This window comes from Larus michahellis, chromosome 7 (genome assembly GCF_964199755.1).
Source record: "Larus michahellis chromosome 7, bLarMic1.1, whole genome shotgun sequence".
Classification (NCBI taxonomy): domain Eukaryota; kingdom Metazoa; phylum Chordata; class Aves; order Charadriiformes; family Laridae; genus Larus; species Larus michahellis.
Window position 1 is genome coordinate 18,636,748 of NC_133902.1, and position 6,000 is coordinate 18,642,747.

General features: G+C 46.5%; 1 protein-coding gene across 3 annotated transcripts in view; it reads right to left on the bottom strand.

Annotated features, from left to right (window-relative positions):
- The window catches only part of UBE2F (ubiquitin conjugating enzyme E2 F (putative)), a 74,445-nt gene extending 72,223 nt beyond the window's left edge, over positions 1-2,222 (bottom strand). For 2 of the 3 annotated variants that reach the window (XM_074593727.1, XM_074593726.1), the window contains exon 1: positions 2,102-2,221. The gene's annotated coding sequence lies outside the window, so the exon portion shown is untranslated. Of the gene's footprint in view, positions 1-2,101 lie in introns of all 3 variants that reach the window. The other variant, XM_074593728.1, reaches the window with a different exon arrangement.
- Between the last annotated feature and the right edge of the window lie 3,778 nt (positions 2,223-6,000).

Sequence of the window (6,000 nt, forward strand, 5' to 3'; positions counted from 1 at the left end):
TACTGGCACAGTTCTCTAACACTAGGAAGTATCTTCCAGTCAGCTACCAGGACACAGGAAAGGAAACAGATTTAAACTGCACAACAGTAACCCTTCACACTGCAGAGCAATGGTGGAAAAAGTTACATACGGCTATCTGGTAACTGAAATGAGGAGATTTTTCTGCTGTGTCAGTCCTCTCCTACAGAAGATAACGGCACTGATAAATAAATTACAATAAAAGGTAGACAGAATGCCAAAGTCATAAAACGAAAACATTCAGTCATAGCTTAATATATTTTGACACTACTTCTAGTGGAAGACAACTCATTCTCCTTAACAGTTTGGCCTAAACCAACATAATGCTGACAAGATCCACATCCTTTAGCTGCCCCCCCCCCCCCCCCACCTAAAATGGTAGAAGAAATGTTTATCCTTTAGTCACAGGAGCTAATTCAAGAAAATAAAGGGGGGGGGGAATTAAAAAGTCAGCATATAGTCTTTACATGAACTAGTTTGCATAGAAGACCAGACAGGTATGATGCAGCAGTTACCAAGACATGAAACGGATGCTCAGGTAACATCAGCTTTCAGATTATAAAACGGAGAATCAGCAAAGATATTCATAAGGCAAATGATAAAGTCCAGGAAACCACTAAGATGAAGAGGATCACACTGAAAAATGACAAGACTTGATACAAGATTTATCTCTGTCAGCTTCAGCTCTATGTGTCTCGATGTTTCCTTTTTGTAAGCAAGCCCTGAAGTGAAGTTTAACAGGTCCACTGCAACAGCAGTTACTTCGCTTGTTCATTTACTTTGTCTTTTCTCCAGAGAAAGCAGGAGATAAAGCCCCTGGCCTGCCAATCTAGTCACCACATCTGAAAAAGACAGCCCTGTTGCTTTCCCAAGGTTGTGAGAATGCTGACAGATTTATACCAAACATCAAGCCAACGTCAAAATACCAGTGAAGGGGCAAGAAGGAGAAATGAAACAACTGACATGACGCTCGGATGTTGAGAAGAACATAATAGATAACTAACAAGATTTAAAAAAACCCAAAAGCATATATTTCACAATAGTACCTAACAGTATGAAACTCTGATAAGATCTATAAGAAGGTCAATTTCTCTGAAGTTCACAAATATGTATGTTAGCTTCACAATCCACATTTATAAAAAACAAAAATAAATCAGTAAAATTTAAGGCAACTGTAAATCCCACTTGCTGAACTGAAACATTTCGCAGGTTTTTTCTCTCCCACTACCCCAGAGCAAGAAAGAATAAGCAGACAACACAGGCCTTTCTTCCTTGGAGAAGAAAGACAACAGTTGATTTTAAAAAAAAAAATTAAAAAAAAGGGGGGGGGGAAAGTAGGGGAGTCTGGGAAGTAGTCACACAGGGTTATAGAAAAAAAGAAAAAAAAAAAAGAGAAGAGAAAAACTGTGAACTACAGGCAACATTCCACCCCCCAAAAAATAAACAGTAAAACTTCTAGGTGCCAAGTCCAAATGAAATCAACTTTAATGGGAATTAAATGCTTAATATCTTTATAGATCTGTTTCCTCACCGTTTGTCACAGAAAACTAGGAAACCAAAGAAAGAGAAGCGTGACCAGTGTGGAAAAGAGATGATTCGCTCCAACTATCCCCCAAATTTTATCTGTGGAACACAGCGAGGAAGCGACGAAAACTTACTAACCGCACGGGGAAAGTAAGGCTTTACCACTGCACAGCACCGGGGAGGGAGGGGTGCTGTGCTTATTTATAGGGAAGGGCAAGAGAGCCCCGGGATTGCTCCAGCTCCCGCCCTGGGAGAGGGGGCAGCGGGGTCCGCCCTGTCCCGCGCCACCGCCGCTACCGGGAGGCCCCTCCGCAGAGGGGATGGCCGGGTACGACCCTGCCGGGCCAGGGGAGTAGTTCCGGGGGCCCAGCGGGGCCCGCCCCGCCGCCACTGGGGCCCCGAGGCCTGTCGGGCCGGTGCCGCCGCGGGAGCTGTGGGGGCACCGCAGGGGGGAGTGACGAGGCCGGGCCTGAGGCGGGGCGGCGGGGGCCGGGCCCGAGCTGAGGGGGCTATACCGCCCGGCCCGGGACGGGGGGGAAACGGGGCGGCCCGCACGTACCTGAGCGCGGCGTCAGGGCCCGGCTCCCGCGGCCAACACCATCCCCGGGGCTGGCCCGGGGCTGGGGGGCGGTGCTGATGCTGATCCTCCTCCTCCTCCTCCCTCAGCGGCGCCGCCGGAAGTGGGCGGAGTCGCCGCGAGGCGCGCGCCCTTCGACAACAGTTTTTTCGGCATCGCGCGGGGATCTCGCGAGAGTTGGGCGGCCGTCTGGTTCTCGCGAGAGTTGCGGGCGACAGCGGGGGCCGGGGCGGCTGTTCGGTCCCGGCAGGGCGGTGCCATGTTGGGGGGGTAGCTGCTGTGCGGGCCCCCTGCCTCCTACGCCGGGGGTCTCTGTGCTTGAGGGAAATCAGCCCCCGGCCCAGGGCACAGCCTCCCCCCAGCACTAGTGTCATCTTCTACCGTCCCCTTGCAGGGCCCTGGAAACACGGGTTGGTTCAGCTACAGTATTAATTAGACTGATTCACTACGTGACAAGTGGCAACATCGTGAGGGGAAAAAGAAGCAAATCATCAGCGTGGTTTCAGAAGGAGCGTTTAAAACATCTGGCTTGATACAGCCTTTGCATCAGGGCCTGCTTAAATTAATTCACTTAATCTTTACATTTCAGCACCAGATGAGTGGAAGCAATAGTCAATCAGATTGAGTGTAAAAAACTAAGTAAAGAGTGTATATAACAATAGAGAGTATATTACTTGGATATTACAACTAGAATAATGTGACCAGTTGAATCTTTAGAAATGTTCGCCTTCAGGTTAGCTCAGACCTTTGACCTTTAAAACTCAAATACATGCGTAAACTTAACAAATTCTTCCAGTCAGTAGCTTCCACTAAATAAGAGAGCCACAATTAAGCAATTAGAGAAGCACCCGAGTTACAAGGCTTGAAGCAAAGCTAGAGATCAGATAGAAGGAAAGTTTGGCAAACAGCTACTGAAATGCTGCGTCCTAAACATTCACTGGAATGGTATCACTTCCCCTTCACTAAAAAAAATTGGAATTTAGCCAAGTCAAATCTAGTTAAACCAGTGCAGAACCACAGAACTTTGTCCTCTCCTCTCCTCTCTTCTCTATTCTATTCTATTCTATTCTATTCTATTCTATTCTATTCTATTCTATTCTATTCTATTCTATTCTATTCTATTAATGCAAGAGGTGAGCAGCCAGTTGAACCAGCTTTTCCACAGTTTTTAGGAACAGACTGACCACTGGAAAGAACCATAACAGAAGATGAAGAAAGTATGAGTGTAGAAAAGCTGCTCTCCACTTTCTGGCTTCAGCAGGGTAGAAGGCAAGAGGGGAATTAAAAACAAGCCCAATGCATGTATATATGCTGAAGATGGCTAGAAACACTGAATGTGGTAATCCTTTTCCTGCCATGGCTCCATGGCTGTGCCACACGGATACACCAGCTGGAATGTTTAAAAATTGCCAACTTTAAGAGGAACATACATAATCTCAAAAATTACCTGAAACACTAAATCCTAGGTTGGGTTTTTTTTTTCTGATTACAGTTTAATCCAAGTGCAAATTGATCCAAAAATGAGCTCATCAGGTAGCTGTAGAGATGCAGGAGCTGGCCAGGACCCTGACGGGGCACCTTGCACCAGAAGGTACAGCTGTTCAGACCTCACCACCTGCCTCCTCCCTGGCTGTGCCACGGCAGTGGGTCCCTTCTCCTTTGCCAGGAGGATGGGGACTGTGTTTGTGACCAGCTGGGACGCCAAGTGTCTTAGAAAAGTCTTTGTGTGATTCTGCTTCCAGATTCCCATGCCGGTGCAGCTAGGAGCCAAGAAGATGGCCTGAGGACAGCTTGTGATGGTGTGCTTCTCCTGCTTCCCAACCTGACCTTTAACTCCCGTAACCCTGCCCGAGCGATAACCACCCGTGGTCCGTCTGGTCGTGATGGCAGCATCCAGCTCAAAGTGGATCGGGGGAGACAGACAACACCACAATAGCCAAGGGCTAACTTGATCAATACACCCACCTAACCACAGTATGGGTACTGTGGCCGATATGTAAACATGACTATAAGTCAATCATCTTACCCCTATAAATAGCAAACAGCCCAAGAGCCCTTGGAGCTCTCCTGCACGGCAGCGGGCTGCACGCCATGATCTCCCCTTGAGTAGGGACACCTCTCAAGGTTACTCCTTGAGGTTCAGCGATTCCTTGCTGCAACAGATCCTCAGTAAGTGGCTAATAGCATGCTAAACTTTGAAGCTTCACTGAGAGTATCTTAGTTTGATAGTGCACATGTACTTGAGACTTAAACCATTGACCATGTCTGGGACTAGAATTGGATCCAGCTGCACCTGGACTCCCCTCTGAGAAGGAGTTTAGAAAGCCAGAGGCCCTTCTCTGAACCTTGACTCAACAGAAGGGTCTCCCTGACAATGTTGTCTCTTCTGGTCCTCTGTGCAGTAGATAACCAAGTGTACCTTGCCATCGAATCTTCTTAAAACACTGTCACCTTTACTATCAAACTTTGTTAAATCGTTGGTTTATATCAATAAATAGATTGCTGCTTCTCTCCTGTGAGTGAAGCGCATCACTCATCTGTGACATAGCTGTACTTTCAACAGCAATAAGCTGAAGCTGTTTCACGCTCTGCAATGGACTACAAATCCCACAACATGGTTTTGTGATGCTATCAGAAAGCCTGCTGGGGCGTACAGGGGCAAAAAAAGGTTGTAAAGTCAGCGTCAGCACTGGTATTTCCTGGCTTGTTTACCTTTTAATAGCAACATCCTGGAAATGCAAGTTTGAATATTCAAGGTACTGGTGCATCATCTGCTTTTGCTGGTATTTTTTTCTCTCCTGAAGGGCACTGCCCGCTATCAAAGCCGAAAATTCAATGAGCAGGCCAGAGTCACAATAACATTATTATTATTATTAGTTATGCTTAAAAAGCCCTACCTTGATAATGCTACGGTGCTCTTCAGAAAAATCAAGAAATCTGCTTCTGTTTTATCTTCAGGTATCACCAGCTGTCCTTCCCTTTTCTGTGGTACAGCAGCTCAGTTAATATCTGGTCACTGTGACCTGTACTGGGATTAATAAAATGTTTTTATGAGCCAATTCATAAAGGTGCTGTCAACAAACTGCTGCCTCCTCTAAAGACTAATTAAAGCCGAGCCAATACGGTCCAGCGCAGGCTGTAACGGTGTCAGGACTCCTTGCACCCTCTGCCAGTTCCTTTTATTAGCGATGAGTGAAATTCAGCATGCGATGTTCGGTGACCTTCTGGAACTACTTAACAATTTCAATTTGCAACGGCGTGAAGAGAAGTCTTTGAAAATCAGATTAATCTAAACCCATGGCCCGGTTATTCTTTTTCTTCAGACAGTGTTGTTGTAAGTCTAGACAGAGAGACAGCAGTGTTTACTGGAGGCAAGAGTCTCTTATTTTTGCTGTGATCCCTCTCTACCCACACAACATCTAGTCCGGGAAAAATGAAGCAAACGTGTTGTATATACATGAAACACCTATCATAGAGGATACATGGTGCACACGCACATTTCCCACTGCCACGTTTTCTCAAGTCATGTTTATTCATTCTTTTGTGTTTCACAAGACGTTTTTCTCATTCTCTCACCTTCTTTTACCACTTGGGTTTGAAGAGTGTAGCGTAAGCTACTCGTAAAGCTGATCTCAGCCACTCAAGCGTGAGGAGAGCAGGATCTTGAGAAACGCTGTTCGCTTCCAGAGAGCCCTGGTTTTCACAAGCACCAGCTGATCTGGGGCAAATTCAGTCACAGTGCTCCAGTGAAAGCTTTCCTGGCAAATACCCTGAATCAGGCACTGCACTGAGTGTTTGAGGCATCAAAACAAAGGTATTTCCAGAGGTGCTGCCAAAGAAGCAAGAGTCGCGTAGGATCAGCACCTAAGGAAATAACCACT